We start from the raw sequence: 16,344 nt of genomic DNA, 5'->3' as shown, positions 1-16,344 counted from the left end.
GCTTTTTACTCCTTTCTGTTTAGTTTCGACCGGCGTGGTGCCTCATTGGTTATGGCGCTCGGCTGCTGACCCGAAAGACGCGGGTTCGATCCCGGCCGCGGCGGTCGAATTTTAATGGAGGAGAAATTCCAGAGGCCCGTGTACTGTGCGATGTCAGTTAAAGAGCCCCAACTGGTGGAAATTTCCGGAGATCTTCACTACGGCGTCCCTCATAGCCTGAGTCGCTTTGGGACTTTAAACTCCGTAAACTAAACTATTAATTTCTGTTTAGAGTGTATGCAGTGAAGTAGCCTCTCAGTGCGATTGCATAATTCTGTTAGCGGAAAAACTACACTTGCGCGTGTTCCGAATCCTAGCAATGCCGGATACACGTTCGACTGGCGAAAAGTATTCACACTCATATTCTATACATACGCGGCTGAGCCCCTTTATAACTGGGGCTCAGGAAACGGCGTGCCCCGCGCTATCTGCGCGTGCATGCCGCTCAGACACAAGCGCGGACAAGTTCATATGCGCAAGTATAGCTGCCGACAAACGCGGCGGAAGGTTACGCGTGCGTGCGGGCATAGCGATAAGGAGCGAGACTTGCAATTTCGAGCACGCTCGCGCAGCAGCTGATATGCATATCTCGTCGAGAGCCCGACCGGCGGCTCACGGAGAGAGCGCGCGTTTGGGTTGTGCCATCGCGAGGAGAAAATACGCTGGGCCGCCGCTCTCAGTGCGGTGGCCGCTACGCGATAACTGTAGCCATGGGGGCATTGCGTATCAGCTGAAACAACCGCGTCGCCGCTAGACATGTGTTTCTAAATCTTTCAAAGGCATAGGGAAATGTTTCAATTTTTTACATTTGTACTGCCGATCAATGGGAGAATATTTCGATTAATCTGTATCTTGAAGAAAATTACTTATAAAGCAGCAGAAAAGACAACCATGCCGCCGGTGGGATCCGAACCCACGACCTCCTCAATATCGCGTCCGGTGCTGTGCCAACTACCCACGAGAGCAGCAGATGGGACAGCCGTCGCCGTAGCTCAGTTGGTAGAGCACCGAACGCGGTATTCGGAGGTCGTGGGTTCGGATCCCACCGGCGGCGTGGTTGTTTTTCTGCTGCTTTATATGTAGTTTTCTTTAAGAGACAGATTAATCGAAGTATTATTCTCCCATTGGCGGAGGGGGGGATCAGCTCTACAAATACATCACGCCACCGACCAGGGTCTGGCTTTCGTCAGAGTATATGATACAGGCGAAAGAAACAGCTTTAAAAAAAAACTGTCTTTCTCCTGTATCATATACTCTGACGAAGGCGAGACCCTGGTCGGAACGTTAGAATAAAGATTGTTACTTTTTCCACCGTGTGCCCACTCCATTGCATTTATGTTGTGCGGGATCCATCCGATCTTCACCGCCTGCTTCACCGCCTCAGTTCTACGGTATAGGCTGGTGGAATGAATACTTCATCCGGAATAAATCACCTGAAAAATAAAACAACGCGCACTCTTCACGCTTTTCGTAGTCAATTACCTTTATCTTACACCTGCACGTAGATCACTGGTAGACGTCACTTCATCATAGATCACGGCATTCAGCACGAAGCCCAACCAGAATTAGTTGCTTCAATCCTCTATATTGCAGATCGAATAAAAAAAAAACGTTATGACCAAGCATGGCTTGTATCGTCTCTTCCTCAGTGAGGTACAGCAGTCTTGACATTCGGCAGATGGCGCTTTATACTGTTGCGTAGTTATCTGCGAATGTTATCTGATTGGTGGCTAAAATCAAGAGAAGAGTAAAATTTCACAAGTCATGGCTAGGTGGCTTGAGCCACCGTCCGATTTAAAGGGTTCAGTCGTATTCATCCATTCATCCATCCATAGTGGGGCGCTTATATGTTCTTCGGCGCAGCTATGTTGGCGCCCTGTTCAGAAAAGGGTGCCTGCTATCATTTGCAATCATCAGCAGCAGACTGCACACCAGAAGAATGGGGTACGTTTATTATACGATGGAAAAATATTGCACTTTTTACAGCCCATGTCGGGGTGCGTTCATTACGGGAGCGCGTTGATTACGCGAGCAAATGCGGTACTTTATAGACACCTCCGCTATTGTCAGAAATTCTGGGCTAAATTGTGCATCCGGATGCATACGGGGTACTACTGTAAGGAGAAGAAAGGATATGAGAACGAAAACTAGTAACGTTCTTCGTTTGAAGCATTTACTTTTTCTGATGTACGTAATGCGGCTACAATGGCGTGAACTAGACGGCGCAACACGCCGCTGCTCACTTAACTGCTGCAAATATAGAGGGTGTTTCATCGAAGGCTTTACACAAGTTAAAAAGAAAAATAGGTTTTTTTTAAGTTAGAAAAGCGCTTTTTCGTCATAGCATTGTCAGGGGTGTAGTAGATCAGAAAACACCTAAACGTGCTAACTAGCAGGCTGGTTAGCTAATACTGAATAGTTAACTTTTAATTATTACTGTTAGGATATTAATTGAGAGGCTTGTACCCCACCGTAAGTAATATTCATATCAGTTTTTAGAATTTCGAAAACGCGGTTGCCCTCGGCGCTGTGGCCCATCAAATTTTTCCTACATCGCGCCAAAATACATGCGCTTTCTAGAAGCTTGAAGGCAAAGGAAACCTCTCCATGTACACGTAACTCGTCGAAATAGCCAAAATTTGTTGGGCCACAGCGCCGAGGGTAACCGCGTTTTCGAAATTATAAAAAGTGATATGAATGTTGCTTACGGTGGGCTACGCGCCTAACAATAATTAAGGATCCTAGAAGTAATAGTTAAAAAGTTAACTATTGCATATTAGTTACCCAGCCTGCTAGTTAGCACTTCTCAGCTGTATTCTGATGTACTACACCGCTGGCAGTGCCATGCCGAAAAAAAGTGCTCTTCTAACTTAACGAGCCTATACCTTTAAAAACTGTGTAAACTCTTACGTGAAAGACCCTGTATATTGGCAATGAGGCAATGAACGCCCTTCGCGAACGCTGTACAGGAATTTCGGGAAAGCGCCAATTGCACATAAAACTCCAGAGCGAGAAATATGACGACGTCCCGGTTTGAAAAGTGTGTGTCAGCAATTCGTATACAGCCCTTTGCACAATAAATCCCGCAGAAAGTTCCACAAATCGCCAGAGCTTCAAACTTTTGGAATATATGTCGTGAAATATGATAACAGTTGAACGATTTTCACGGGTCAGAAGTAGCAGTGGCGAGGGCAGGGGTTAAATTCGACTAAAGGAATCTTTTAGCACTGATCGAAATCTCATAATTTGGGCGTTTGGACATTTCAGACATTTCGCTCCCATCGAAGCACAACCACCGTTGTCTCACGACAGAACCCATATACATATAGCCCCGTGGAAATAGCAGGACAGCATAGCCAGCGGTCCATCGCTGCAAGCAAGCGCGAGATGTCTACAGACAGTCACCATGCACTCCAGAGTCCAGAGCCTCTTTAATAGACTGAAAGCCAAACTGTAGTCGATGAATTCAACTCAAGAACGAAGCAGCAAATGCCTCTCAAAGGAGGCTCTCCAGCCAATGACGTCGACCGGTGGTCATGACGATGATCATGTTTTTTTTTATAGCGCAAACAGTGGAGCTCACTGCCTGTGGCGCGCCATTTCGTCCCTGTATTTCATTGTGTGCTCCTGCACTGAACAGTGAATCTTCAACGCTTTCCCATTCCCATATGTAAGCAGTCTTAAGTTTCTCACTGAATTATTATTTTTTCTTCTTTCTCACTTCTTATGATTAGGTTTGGTTTGGTTTATGGGGATTTGACGTCCCAAAGCGACTCAGGGACGCCGCAATAGAGGGCTCCGGAAATTTCGACCACCTTTGGTTCTTTAACGTGCACTGGCATCGCACAGTACACGGGCCTCTAGAATTTCTCCTCCATCGAAATGCGACCTTCGCAGCCGGGATGGAACCCACGTATTTCAGACCAGCAGCCGAGCACCATAACCACTGAGCCACCGTGGCGGCTCTTCATTGATTGCATTGATATTGCCTGCTTATGCAGCGGGTCATGCGTGATGAATCGTCCCTGTTCGTAACTCTTTATTTTGACCCCTGGCCTGCAGCTTACGGCCTGTGGCCCTGTAAGGGTGTAGGAAAAAGAGTTCCTGGAAAAAAGGACCGCTTGAAAAATGTCCCCAGAAAAAATCTCCCCCGCAAGGAAACGGCCTTTAGGAAAAAATGGCGCCCAAGTGAAAAGATGGCGCGGAAAAATTACTCCTTGAGGAGCCCGTTTGGAAATGAGAGGCAATAAATTAGCACATTTTCCCCAACATATTGGGGAAAATTTCCAGCATTCGCAATTTTGCCCAGTACGTTTAGACAAATTTGTGAATTCATTGCCTGTCATCTGCAAACGGGCTCCTCAAGGAGTCATTTTTCCGTTCCATTTTCCCACTTTGAGCCACTCAAAATTTCCCTCTAAGGGCGGCGACAAACCGCAAGGTACCAAACAAAAGTGCTTGCTGACGTGTTCACTCTGGGAGCACCAGAACTCAGAAACACATTTGGCCCAGAAGTGACCGATATCGCAGAGTAATTTCTAGACTTACATCTGGACTGCAAACAGTGCACTAATGTGCACTGATGTGCACTAATGTGCACTGTGTCACACTCACCAGCGTATTTTATTCGATGATACGCTTGACAGCATGTGGACCCGTGATGTTTGATCGCATTAGTCTTCACGCTTCCCGTACATTAACATTTTTGAATCCAACGCGTTTATCTATGGCTGCAACTGCATGAGGTCCATCAGAATCATTTTTTAATCGCTTTATTTACAAAGATACTGAAATCTTGCAACTCCAAGCAGGTGGGTCTGAAACCTTTTTGGACATTTTTTTCTGCCACCATTTTTTTTTTCCGGGGTCACTCTTTCCGGAACCAGGCCGACACCGTGGAAAATAAGTCCGCAGTTATGACGGGCTATCAACATCTCCGTTGGAATTTTTCTGCGTTAAAGAAATATGTAATCATGAAATCGGTATAGGTCTTGTCGAAAATTTATCTGGACACCCTGACAGGTGCCAACCTCTAACTGTGAGCGAATTAAGCCACCTTGAAGCTATATAGTGAGTGCTACGGTAAGCTATTGTCCGGATGTGTGAGTCAGTAAAATTCTGTGCGTGTGTGGCAAATATCGGTTTATTTATTTATTTATTTATTTAAGATACCCTCGAGGTACATATGTACGTTACAGAGGGGATGGGCGGATACAGTTTATACAATGTCAAGACAAGGTTTAGGTAAAATGTATACAAAGTAAATAAGTTAGCACATGAAGAAAACAAAAGAAAAAAAGAACAAGGAACAAAATGTAGTTTCTAAGGCGGCATTGGTGCCAAAAATATAACAAAAATATAAAAATGCAACAAGGAACACAGTACACAATGAAGATAGACAAATAAAAATGGATTTAACACTAGGCAAAAAAGAAGCTTTGCAACGCAGATTTAAAGTTTCCTTCTCCAGTTATACTTGTTAGTGATGCAGATAGGTTATTTCAATCATTACAGGTCCGGGGAAGAAACGAGTTAGAATGGGCAACCGTATTTGAGTGTGAAATGTTGACCTTTTGACTGTGGTTACGGCGATATGAAATGTATAAGGGGGGTTAAATCCACAAGGAGCGGCAATATTGAGTTATGGTGGTATATTTTATAAAAAAGTGAGAGGCGAGATAGCTTTCTTCGAGTTGATAATAACGGGAGATGCAAGTATGCGTTCATATTAGTAACGCTGGCTGTCCTTTGATACTTATTTAAGATGAACCGGGCTGAGCGATTTTGCACTGCCTCAAGGGACTGTATGAGGGTTACTTGGCTTATACCCGGGTGAAGTACCAAAATGTACAAAAGTAACCAGCATCTAACTCGTGAACTTTAGGTTTTGAAGTAATTACTCGTTTATAGCATCCACGTGAACGCAGTCAATGCCTGCAAATGAAAGTGCATATATAGCTTTGTCAGGGTTTAGCAGTAAACAGAACAGAGATTTCTCCTGGTCCGGGGAATTTTTCATCAACTGCGAAGCTCCCGAGAAAGCTGTATAGCTTTTGTAGCCGTTGGCTGCGTTCACATCGACACTGGCGAGGAATAGCTACCTATAACTGAAATTACTCCACATCTGAACTGAGTCCTGAACTTCCAGAATAAATTGATCCTGGGGCATAATTCAGACATCCCATGGAAATTTACAGAGGTTGTTTTTCATCGCCTGACCGACAGTCCCCGTACGGTTTCAGAATGTGTATATTTGATCGGAAATATCGAAAGTGCACATTCAAAGCGCGCCCAGTTTATGTTCTGTGCTTGTCTGGGGACTTCTGCTGCTTATTTTTTAAAGTTCCCGATTTCAGTCCAGGGATCTGTTTTAATGCGAGAACACTGTTCCGGTAGGTAAACCCCGAGCAAGATCATGCGATGTTAGTGGGTTTGTGCCAAGTGAAATAAATAAATAAAAATAAATCAAATAAATATCAGGGACTGGGATTCGAACCCGCGGCGGCGCGGACACATCAGCTTCGCTGGCCACGCTACGAGAGCAGCTTTTTTTTTCTGTTTCAAACGTGGTATTTATTACAGTCAAGCAATGTTCTAAATGCATGAAGAGTGTACAAACCATGAAGAAAACAATACCAAATCAACACAATGCATAATACGGCGCACCTAAACCAAGCACGAGAAAAGGCGCAACACAGGGCACATCACTATAGGGCACCATAATACGACACACCTAAGCAACGATGCACTAGAAAAAGGGCAATGAAGAGCACCGCACTAGGAATGGTTGCCACTCTGGTTAAAACTCTGTATGGACATACAATTCCTGAAGATGAGCAATAATTCTGCTGAAGGGGTCTTCTGTAGTTCTATAGAAACAGCAGATTCACAATGTCGGTCCATCGTGCGCGTTTTTCAGATTCTGTGTAGTCCAATCAGAAGGAACATGTCTGACTTCATTTGACTGCGCATTCTGCGCGATATCTCACTGGACTGTCATTTGTTGATGAACCCTTAGGCTAACGCCGCAGCCGAACACTTGGCGTGTTGTTGTTGTTAGCCTTTGAAAAGATGGCACATAGCTCTTGCGCTGTGCATTGCACATCGTCGTCTTCATCAACTTCCATCTGCGGCGCGAATATGCGGCCTATACAGGCGGCGGCCACAATGAACGTACGACATGAAAAACAGCGTGGTAAGCCATCATTACAAAGCCAACTGTAAATTAAGAAGACAATCTAACGTTCATGCGTTCCAGCTTTCGCACGTTTATAGAATTTTGGCAAAAATTCTTTGTAACTTTTTATTTTTCTTCTTTTATTAGATTTGTTTCTGAGCAGGACAGAAAAATGTTTTCATCTCGCAGCAAATGCAACAGTCCTCTTCAGCTTTTCAAGCTGTCAGTGACGTTGGCTCCTCCAGGTCAGCCGTTGGGCAAGTGAACCAACCTCAAGAGAAGCGAGTTGCACGTCGTAAAGGGAGAACGAGCTGTAGAGCTATAATACATAGGCTCGCGTGCTCGTTGCACTTTTCCCGGTTTATGCCGCGTCGCTTACAGAAAGCACATGGTGTTAGTACGAGAACTGTCCCAGTGACGGCCGGCCGTGCAAGCACTGAAGTTGCAGCGCCTTCTTGCACACCACCTTCACCTCGAAGGAGCCGAAGCCATTGCAGTGGAAGTGGCCGTGCCTCGTTCCCTGTCTCACTCGCTTTGTCCCGCTCGCGTCTCTGCCGAAAATGACGGCTTATTTCCGTCCCCGAGAGTGGGCCGATTATCTCCGCGGCGCGTCTGGCAGCCGTTCGATCGATCAACGCTCTCATAAGCGCCTCATGCACCGCCGCTCTCTCTGCGAGGGCTTCGTTGGCACAAAGAAGCTGTTCCAAATGTGTATCGCGGCTCGGAAACACTCGCGGCGGCAGCACTACATTTTCTTCGAAACCGTTTCTTCGTTTCTGCCCTCTTCTTTTTCACTCTTACCTCCGTCTTTTCCCTTTTCTCACTCTTTCGTTCTTTCTCTTTTTTGAACACACCCTCGACCTCACACTGCAGCGGCAGGAGGCCCTCGCTGCGTGCTACTTCTTTCTCCTTGCCATTGTCAGGGCCCCTCCTCCTCCCTCGTACCTTCCTCCGTGCTCCGCCCCCGTCCGACGTCGGGCAACCAATGGGGGGCTATCGCTCCTTCTTGGGGTGGGGGTACACCCCCCCCCCCCTTTCTTTCTTACCTTCGAGAAACGCGTTCGCATGTTCGTATCCCCCCCCCCCCCCCCCCATCCCCCCTTCCTGCAACCGTGTCCTCCCGGAGTCCTCGTGGTCTGCTTGCACGCGGGACATGGTGGAAGGGTCCGTTTGGCTGGGTTTCCAAACGCGGTTTTCCGAATTAGCATACCCTACATTTCTAAATTTCTCCCTCCTCCCAGCAGCAGCAGCCGCCTCGTCGGTTGCCCAAGCCGCCCACTTTCCATGACTCCTGGCATCTTTGGCTCTGCCTTTTTTCTTCTTGTCTTTTGGCGCTAATCGAAGTAATATATAGGGGAATCCGCCGGTATCCGTCCAATCTCGCCATCGACATATCCCCCCCCCCCCCAACCTCTCAAAACCGCCACCCCTTCGTCTTCTTGCACACACGTGCGATTTTTCTGGCTTGCGTTTAGGCTGTGCGTTTCCGCGCTCTAAAGACGAGTCGGCAATCCGAGTAGATGGTGACGAAAGAAGCAGGCAATAAGCGAAGAATAAAAGAAGCCCCCAAGTTGTTAGTGCGCGAGGAGAAGAGGTGTCCCGGTGATACCGCATGCGTGCCTATACCTGCGGAGAAGACCTTGAGGTTGCTCTCTCTTTCTCTCCCATTTTTTTGTTGTTGTTGTTGCCGTCTTGCCCTGTACGTTTCGAAGGCTATTTTTCGCCACAAGCTTAGCCGCCTACCTCTCGGCACGCTTAAGCTATACGCGCCGTGCTGGCTCTCGCGAGCGTGCCTGCAGGCACGTTCCCCGCGCTGCTGCTGCTGCCCGGCTTGACCCTGGCGCCTGCAGGGGAATGCGCGCTCGTTGCGTTATCGATGCCGTCGCGGTCAGAACACTCGCGGCCGGATTGTGTGGCGCAGCTTCATTGCCATTGCTTGCATGTCTCGTCACGGCTGTTGCTTTGCACTTCGGCGATCGCCCATAGAGAAAAAGCGACAAACTTTGGATGTGAAAGTCGTGGGCTCCTGACGTCGGTGGAAGAAGTTTTTCTTTGCCGCGATTTGGCCGCGGTCTTGAATGTTGACGCAGCTCTGTAGTTAGAGCGCTCGCGCCAAATTGGTCTCGCGGGAAAGTGTGCATCGACATATTTCTTGCACCGCTTGCACACATCGCCCTTTTATGACTAAACCACGACGTGGCTTTTCTTCAAAGCTCGATGAGTACGAAGTCACTTTAGAACTAACTGGGGAGAGATAGCTCTTTATCGTGAAAGCGGTGATTTTAGCTGTCGTTTTTAACTCGCCGAAATGTACTTGTCACGGACTGAGGTTGGGGCGAAAAAGGCAGAAGAGAAAAAATTCACGAAGAGATGGAGGAAAATTGTGTGAAAAAAAAAAAGTCCCGGAATTTCGATATGTGTACTCTCATGCTCAGTATGCGCTACACCGTGCGAGCACCCGGGCATGTTCTAGCGCGGCTTAGCTCATACTGAGCACGATAGTACTTATTAAGTGTTGACAAAAAAGACAATAAGGCTTTCATAAAAGGCCAATGTCTGGGAGATTGGAAAACAAAAAGTATAATGCGTGATGCTTGGGCGATGGACAGAGGAAGTTCCCTCAATATATATTTAATCGGGAGTGGCGTTGGGGTACAGCTCCTCTACTAAAAAAAAATAATAAACTGGTAACGTGTTCTACCATCTATCTACCTGCCGCGCTGGCTCAGTAGTTATGGCGTTCGGCTGCTGGCCTGAAAGACGCGGGTTCGATCCCGGCCGCGGCGGTCGAATTTCGATGGAGGCGAAATTCTAGAGGCCCGTGTACTGTGCGATGCCAGTGCACGTTAAAGAACCTCCGGTGGTCGAAATTATCCGGAGCCCTCCATTACGGCGCCCCTCATAGCCTGAGTGGCTTTGGGCCGTCAAGCCTCGTACACAAGCCAACCAACGGGTTCTATCATCGATGTGGTTAACTGGGGATCGGGTCTATGCCGCTATGCTAAATACCATATATGCCGATGGTTGGTTAGATATACAACATCGGCTATACGACAGCATACACGCGTGTGTCTAAACGTAAACTACAGACAGAGCACGCAACTGGCCGGCCAATTTAGGTCGCTATACGTTCTATCAGGCGACCTCACAGAGCTCCCCACTGGCGCTGCAGTATAGGACATCGGCCTCGACCGCGTTCGCTGATTGCTGCAAATTTGTCCTGTCCACCAGCCTTTAAAGAGCTATTTGCTTTTTGATGTGCGCGCAAGCGAGGCATCCGAGGTATGCGCCAACAGGAGAGGCATGCCGTTTTATTTTTATTTTTAGTGGGTACTTTTGCGATAGCGCTTGCATATTTATCTTAGGTCTTGTGGAGCATGCGTGGCTGCAAGGAATTTCACTCATCAGCGTATCCGGCTCACAGGATGTGTTATACTTCCTTTGGTTTCCACCTAAGAAATTTTGCTATGCTGTAATAAACGCGTGCGAACATAATCGCACATGCAACTCGTTTGATGCGCAACAGTATATAGCTAATAAATGAAGTGAACATGACTTATCTAGATTGAAGGAATTTCATTACACGTGCTTGTAGCACTAGGAAGGTGAGATTCTTTGGATGATACCTTTCAGTTATTTCTCTCAGTATACACTGTCATCTTGCCGGGTACCTTTATAACAGTTTCAGATATATTTGTTTCTAGCAACGTTTTACTGGCTGGAAAGAATTTCTCTATTGGAAAGGCAATTACAATACAATACAATACAATACAATACAATACAATACAATACAGCACAGTACAGTACAGTACAATACAAGGCGATACAGTGCAGTGCAATATAATGCCATATAATACAATAGAGTACAAATTTTTACTCTGAGTACTGAAACGGCTCCGGCGAATCTCTATATTGTTAGATTTGGCATGCAGGCACAGTATTAAGGGATTGTCTCGATTGATTTGGAAAACATCGATGAATGTGAAGAGCACCAAACGACGGGCTCGCACATCTATCAGAGCACGCAATTCGCCATTTTTGCGGGCTACGAGCCACTGACGCATTTGTGCTAAACTTGAGTACGCATCTTCGTTTCGCGTGTGGAATTGCCTGACTCTTTCGTCAGTTGCCAGCGTGACGTAATCAAGCGAACTTTCGTGCTGCGAGCTGCTTCCGGTAGAGGGTTGCCAGAAGCAGGTGCCGTAACGCACTGAGTTTAGAAAGCTGAATTTAGAACACAAGGAGCCCGAAAATGCGAAGGACGTGACGCCCGAGAACCGGCACAGAAGGTCGAGCTGCTCATTTATCTGAGTGACGTCACACGCCACAGTGGACGCAGATTATCGGGCAGGAAATAGTATAGTGTGTCCAGTTCGTCCTATATATACGCTAACGTGGAGGTATCGCTGCTATGGTAACTTTAGCTTTATTATATGCCAGTACTTTGACGTCCAAAATACTCTTTCGCTTTTAAACGACGAAAAAGTTCGCTTAAGTCGCTCAAATACTTATGTTGCTGGCTTCGCCGTACAATCAATGGTTCGTTTAGGACCCTTTCCCTTCGTAGGTATTTTTGAAGTCCTCAAGCAGGGATTGCATGCGTTGACACGTATACGTTCTTGCCTAACTACTCCAAGCAAAATGTTAGCCGCATTTAAATGATATCTGAAGTGCGCTTTTTCTCATACCGACATCTACTCTGTTAGTTTTAAACGTGCGACTTTTTCATGGATGGTGCGCCCTGTTCGGCAGACAATATTCGCATAGGAAGCAGCGCGAACTGCAAGAAGCGCGAGACAAAGAAGGTAGACGAACAAATGTTGCTCTTTAACAAAAAGGAATTGAGGAAAAACCTGTCTGTATACGCAGACAGAAACAAAAAACGACCAATAAAAGCCGGGGTTTAAAATCACCCTCACCCCCCGCTATAGAAATTGCAATTTCAAACGAAATTCTTGCCGTGAAAAAGTACAAAAGACTAGCTGACTCACAGACGCCCCTCTTTTTCAACAAAGGCTTTGGATCTTGCATGTGAGTTATATCTCAGTGGCGAAAAGAATGCGCGTATTAGACAGGATTGGAGCGCAGCCATATATGCAGCAATGCATGGTCATTCCTTTTTAGTTTTTGGTTAGGAAACATTAGGGCCGGTATTAATTATGGGCCACTCTTGGAAGGGATGGTTGGGGGCAGGGGGGGGGGGGGGGGCGAGGTCCCATCTGACGTATGTATTTCTTTAACTATTTTGGCCGAAAAATTGGGTTTGGCATGGCTTTCCTGTGCAAAGTTTCTCGCTTGGGGCGAAAGTGTGTGTGTGTGTGGGGGGGGGGGGGGGGTTATAATTATAATTTCAGCACAGACGCTGCAAGCAGCGTCTCTGCGTGTCTCTCGGTGTCTAGTTCTTCATCTTTTGTGTGTGTTTTTTTGCGCTGCTACTATGCTATAAGGCAGGTAACCAACTCGCCCAAGAGCTCGTTTTACTGAGTCATAATCCACTACTACTTCACACGAAGCCTACTTTGTGACATAGTTTACGCTCACCTTTATCTAGAAGTAGCCGGCACAGTGTTGGCAGCCCTTATAAAAATAGTTTACAGACAATCTATAGTCTTCTGATTGACTCTGTTGCCTTCCTATAGATATATCTTTTGGTCTATTCATAGTCTATAGACTGTCTATAGACAAATGTCTACTAAAAATGTATGGCCGTAAATACATAGATTGTCTATAGACTGTTTATATGATTTGTATTGCCTACAGACTATTCTTTAGGGTTTGTCTATAGATAGTCTATAGACTATATAGACAGAAGTCTACGGACAGTCTACAGACTGTCTAAATAAATTTTTGTATGGGAGCCTGCTGCGCCGAAATAACTACCCGCGCAGCACCCAACATGTAGCAGTGCGCTTCAGCGTATCCTTAAAATCATATACATAATGTATCACCGTAGACTTGTTGCTTCTTTCTTCAAATGTGGCTGCTGTGTTCTGCATATTTAGAGCTCCAACTTTGCTGCATTGCATGGTCAGCTTGCCGCGAATGCAAATAAGCACAGCATTGAGGAAACCATCCGGCATCTGCATGGTTACCAACTCCTTGATCTATAGCAGTGTGAATGCACGATTTTTGAAGCCGTGTGCAGACATTGCAACGCAACATTACTCTTAATACACTTAGAGTGACCTGCCTTCACGTCTAACAGGAGCTTTTTTGGTCTGGTTGAAAACGTGCTCTTTAAAAAACCACGCGTTAAAACCTGAAAACTGTGGGCAGCCGACCTCCGGCGGCTGATATGTGATTCGTAAGCTTGATCCCCTTTGGCGAAACCGCTCCGAGTTTACAGCCACAACGTGCTTGGTTTGTGATAACGAAATGCGCGAGTGCATTCGGAGTGAGCAATTGAACAACTCAGGCAAGTTTTATTGAAAAAAATTAAAAGAAACTTATCAGTGTTTTTGTGGATATATATATATATATATATATATATATATATATATATATATATATATATATATATATATATATATATATATATATATATATATATATGTATATATATATATATATCGCTCAGTTGGTAAGAGCACCGGACGCGATATTCGGAGGTCGTGGGTTCGGACCCCACCGGCGGCATGGTTGTTTTTTCTGCTGCTTTATAATAATTTTCTTTAAGCTATTTATTAATCTAAGTAATATTATCCCACCGACGAGCACAACACATTAAAAAAAAGTAATAATAACGTTCCCCTATGCACCTTGGTTTCGGGGACTGTTGGCTCCCTTCATAAGTATATATATATATATATATATATATATATATATATATATATATATATATATATATATATATATATATATATATATATATATATATATATATATATATATATATATATATATAGGCTGGTCCTCTAGCCGAAACGTCATGAATTAAATCCTGTTATGTTTCTTCAATTTTTGGTGATTATATATATATATATATATATATATATATATATATATATATATATATATATATATATATATATATATATATATATATATATATATATATATATATATATATATATATATATACTCTCTTTCTAATATTATATTTCAGTTAGCGTTGTGTCCTGTTTACCTCTCCTGCTCTCCTTCTTTCGTTCTGCTAAAGAAAAAGGGCTCAGGCTATAGGTCTGCTTCAAGGAATGCAAGGAGTTCACTTGCTAAGCCATCGCGGTAAGCATGCATATGTGCGTTGGATTGGTGAATTGTTGTCGGAATGCGATATTTTTCCAACACACAAAAAAAAAACTAAGAAAGTTGAAGCAAGCAAATTTCCAGCTTACAAAACATGGCTTTCTCTCCACCTTCAATGAAAGCGTCGTGTACGCCACTTGAATTGGTGCATTCATGTCTCGACGTTCGAGGAACTTTGTGTCATATCAATTTTGTGGAAGATGGCGCCAACTTTGTTATGCGTTAGGTCCTGGTAGGAGGTTTACATAGGTTTGTGGCCTGCCCGTGACATGTGATGTATGTAAAGCTCCCGAAATCAGAAGAACTTGTTTTGGGGCTAGTTGGTTCATGATTGAAGTTCTGAAAGGCGCGAAAGACACACACACAGGAAAAAAGGGGGATAACACAAAGAGCGCTCTTTGTGTCATGCCCCCCTTTTTCCTGTGTGTGTGTCTTTTGCGCCTTTCAGAACTCCCGAAATCGCAGGTAAAATTTTAAGCGAATTTCTAGAAAAAATATTTCCAAGGTTTAAATATAGATTAGGCAGTATAATTACTCTTTTCTGTCTATTTTATTTTTTTTCTGTTGTACCTTTGAGCCATGACAGGCGCAATCAGGCACAGATGAGGTAATGTATAGGCATGGTTATCTTCACATCACAATGTTTGCTATCACCTGGTAGAATCCATGTGGACGAAAATAGGGTGTTCGTGTTTTTTCTCACATATTTATTGTCCGCGCTTTATTATATCGAGATGGCTTCTTCTCATGGAGACCAGATTCCACAATCTTCAGGTGACGACCAACTTCTCACCAACAGCAAGATCTATACACTCACTAACAACCAGGCAGACCTCTCCTCTATTCAATTTTTTTTTCAGCGATCGCATCGAACAGTAAATACTGCCATAGAAAACGTGTGGGGAACGCTTTTGACGATACATGGTAAAAACGGTAATAGCAAAAATATGCAAGCCTGTCGACGGGATATTCGCGGTTATATTAATTTTTATGCTGAAATCTTACACTATATGAAAAGACTGCATCCATTAATTAATTGAAACCCGTCCAAAAATGTTTTGTCTGGAACTGTTGGGTATGGGCACGCCACGTGAGAGAACAAAACTGAAAAAAAAAACAGAGCTGGATTCGCGAGGCTCTTCGTGCTTAACATCGCATTGCGATCCTCCAGCGTCTCGGCTGTCACGGTTCGTTAACTGTTACGCATGATTAACTATCATTCATTTGCTAGTGAGCGCTGGTTTTGTCAGTCTATTCCTACACCCTGTGCCTGTGCTGTTTTTTCAACATGATGTCGCACTATGCCAACTATGAACTCCGTCCATTTCTTGTGCGTATTTGGAGTCTTCGTTTTTGAATCATGCCGTTCGCGATTGTCCACCAGCCTAAATTAAGTGTGGAACACTTTACCGAATTGGGCTGCTGTTTCATGCTCAGTTTCAATTTAAACTTAGTGGTCTCTTGAAGAGTCTTGATCTTTAAATTTGCTCAGTCTAACGCGTGCAGTGGTTGACAGTGCGAAGTGTTCGTTTTATAGGTCCAGACGCGCTGTCATCCTGCGGCAGTAATATTATGCAGCGATCTCCACGTGCGCCGACCTCGTTGCGGTGAGGCGATATGTCGCATAAACCGTATGAGGCAGAGGCCTAATCAGCGCCTGGCTCAGTCTTGGACGTTTTGCTATGAACCCGCGACTTCACAAATGGATGTCGCATATACTGGACATATCGAACGACTTGCGACGGTTCCTTTTCCAACAGGTCACGTATTTTTCCCATTCATTCCTATGTGGAACTGGTATGGTATATAGCGAAGCTAGCTGTGCGCGCGAAGATAATCCTTCTGGGTTTGATGCAGTGCATCCGTTCGTGATTAACCCGAAT

General features: G+C 45.0%; 1 protein-coding gene and 1 non-coding gene across 3 annotated transcripts in view; both read left to right on the top strand.

Annotated features, from left to right (window-relative positions):
- LOC144136660 (uncharacterized) overlaps positions 1-16,344 on the top strand; it is a 227,895-nt gene that overhangs the window by 14,890 nt on the left and 196,661 nt on the right. The window lies entirely within an intron of this gene.
- On the top strand, positions 1,021-1,093 carry TRNAP-CGG (transfer RNA proline (anticodon CGG)). Its single transcript has one exon. It is a non-coding gene; the product is annotated as a tRNA-Pro (tRNA).

The sequence above is a fragment of the Amblyomma americanum genome, chromosome 6 (genome assembly GCF_052857255.1).
Source record: "Amblyomma americanum isolate KBUSLIRL-KWMA chromosome 6, ASM5285725v1, whole genome shotgun sequence".
NCBI lineage: Eukaryota > Metazoa > Arthropoda > Arachnida > Ixodida > Ixodidae > Amblyomma > Amblyomma americanum.
The sequence above is the reverse complement of the archived record's forward strand: the minus strand, read 5'-3'. Positions and strand labels throughout refer to the sequence as shown.